The sequence below is a fragment of the Eleutherodactylus coqui genome, unplaced genomic scaffold, assembly GCF_035609145.1.
Source record: "Eleutherodactylus coqui strain aEleCoq1 unplaced genomic scaffold, aEleCoq1.hap1 HAP1_SCAFFOLD_145, whole genome shotgun sequence".
Taxonomy (NCBI): domain Eukaryota; kingdom Metazoa; phylum Chordata; class Amphibia; order Anura; family Eleutherodactylidae; genus Eleutherodactylus; species Eleutherodactylus coqui.
Genome location: NW_027102200.1, coordinates 292,501 through 295,273, shown reverse-complemented (window position 1 = coordinate 295,273; position 2,773 = coordinate 292,501).

Sequence of the window (2,773 nt, the reverse complement as noted above, 5' to 3'; positions counted from 1 at the left end):
GTCCGCGACGGCGCGAGACGTCCAAGTTGTGTTCCCCACGGCGGCTACCCGGTCGATCCCGCCCGCCGGTAGCCTTGGCTTGTCCCCGCTCCGCCTGTCCAGGCCGCGGGGCCGACGGGCTGTCTGCCCGGGTAGACCCCGCTCTCACCGAGCGGCCGGGCCCCAACGTTCAAGAGGTGTACGGAAGCCACCTTGGGGTGGAGCCCTTCCACCCCTGGCCGTCCGAGGCCCGTGCGCCTCGGGCGGCCTCCCTTCCGAGAGAGGGAGAGAGAGACGGAGGACGGTGGTCCGCGACGGCGCGAGACGTCCAAGTTGTGTTCCCCACGGCGGCTACCCGGTCGATCCCGCCCGCCGGTAGCCTTGGCTTGTCCCCGCTCCGCCTGTCCAGGCCGCGGGGCCGACGGGCTGTCTGCCCGGGTAGACCCCGCTCTCCGAGCGGCCGGGCCCCAACGTTCAAGAGGTGTACGGAAGCCACCTTGGGGGGGCTGCGGTGCCCCCCTCCCCGAGAGTGCCTCCCAGGCCGAGGGAGCCCGGCGGTCGAGTGTCGTAGGAAAGCGCGTGCCACGGCTGTGTCGGTCACAGGGGCCAGAGGTAGTTTGGGCAACGGCTTAGATCCGTATGAAGCTCATCCTTTCCGGCCTGTTCTGGCGGCGGCTAGGCGTGCGCGCACGGCACGACGCCCCTGGCTCCAGCGATGCGACGGCGCCCCGCACCCCACTCTCCGGGCCGAGCAGAGTGGCCGCTCTCGCTCCTTGGAGCAGAGCCCCCGAGTGCAAGTGTCCCCGCTCCGCCTGTCCAGGCCGCGGGGCCGACAGGCTGTCTGCCCGGGTAGACCCCGCTCTCCGAGCGGCCGGGCGCCACGTTCAAGAGGTGTACGAAGCCACCTTGGGGGGCTGCGGTGCCCCCCGCCCCGAGAGTGCCTCCCAGGCCGAGGGGAGCCTGGCGGTCGAGTGTCGTAGGAAAGCGCGTGCGCGGCTGTGTCGGTCACACGGGCCAGAGTTAGTTTGGGCAACGGCTTAGATCCGTATGCAGCTCAACCTTTCCGGCCTGTTCTGGCGGCGGCTAGGCGCGCGCGAACGTCACGACGCCCCTGGTTCCAGCGAGGCGACGGCGCCCCGCACCCCGCTCTCCGGGCCGTGCAGAGCGGCCGCTCTCGCTCCTTGGAGCAGAGCCCCCGAGCGCAAGAGTCCCCGCTCCGCCTGTCCAGGCCGCGGGGCCGACAGGCTGTCTGCCCGGGTAGACCCCGCTCTCCGAGCGGCCGGGCCCCAACGTTCAAGAGGTGTACGGAAGCCACCTTGGGGGGCTGCGGTGCCCCCCGCCCCGAGAGTGCCTCCCAGGCCGAGGGAGCCCGGCGGTCGAGTGTCGTAGGAAAGCGCGTGCGCGGCTGTGTCGGTCACACGGGCCAGAGTTAGTTTGGGCAACGGCTTAGATCCGTATGCAGCTCAACCTTTCCGGCCTGTTCTGGCGGCGGCTAGGCGTGCGCGCACGGCACGACGCCCCTGGCTCCAGCGATGCGACGGCGCCCCGCACCCCACTCTCCGGGCCGAGCAGAGTGGCCGCTCTCGCTCCTTGGAGCAGAGCCCCCGAGCGCAAGTGTCCCCGCTCCGCCTGTCCAGGCCGCGGGGCCAACAGGCTGTCTGCCCGGGTAGACCCCGCTCTCCGAGCGGCCGGGCGCCACGTTCAAGAGGTGTACGAAGCCACCTTGGGGGGCTGCGGTGCCCCCCGCCCCGAGAGTGCCTCCCAGGCCGAGGGAGCCCGGCGGTCGAGTGTCGTAGGAAAGCGCGCGCGCGGCTGTGTCACACGGGCCAGAGTTAGTTTGGGCAACGGCTTAGATCCGTATGCAGCTCAACCTTTCTGGCCTGTTCTGGCGGCGGCTAGGCGCGCGCGAACGTCACGACGCCCCTGGTTCCAGCGAGGCGACGGCGCCCCGCACACAACTCTCCGGGCCGAGCAGAGCCCCCGAGCGCAAGAGTACCTGCTCCGCCTGCCCAGGCCGCGGGGCCGACAGGCTGTCTGCCCGGGTAGACACCGCTCTCTCCGAGCGGCCGGGCCGCAACGTTCAAGAGGTGTACGAAGCCACCTTGGGGGGCTGCGGAGCCCCCCCTCCCCATGAGAGCGCCTCACAGGCTTTGCTGATAACCCCGTCCTAGCTGCCTGCGCGGGCAGGCGGGACCCCCAGGAGGCCGCGCATAGCCCGCGGCAGCCACCGCTGAAGTCCACAGCAGTTGGCAGATAGGAGTCTTGGAGAAAAAAACGACAAAGTGCAAACGCTCCAAGCGCCGACCAGGGGTGCGTACCTGGCTGGCCGGGCCGGCGGGAGCTGCGGCTGCTGGAGTTGCACCGAGTGTCGATGCATGTCGTGAGAACCGGTATGAGGTTGAACCTGGGCCCTCGGGGCCGAGGCGCGGTTCCAGGGAGACGGAAGGAGCGGGCGTGTTTCCCCTGATAGCGCCGACGACGGTAAAATAAGGCCTCGCAAAACGTCAGGACGAACACCTTTTTTGCATATAAGGGAACGAGCGGTGTGCGGTCTCTGACCAAGTGAGTATTTCTCAAACTCGAAGCACCCGCGGCGGCCTCCCCTCTGCCGCCACCCCGCACCCTCCTGGGGCAGAGCCACCGAGAGCAAGAGTCCCCCCCACCCCGCCTGCGCAGGCCGCGGGGCCAGCAGGCTGGCCGGCTTGCCCGCCCGGGCGACCCCCCTCCGAGATGCCGGGCCGAGGCCTTCCGCGCCGCCATCCCACGCGAGAGAGTGGGTCGACGTGAGAGCCGA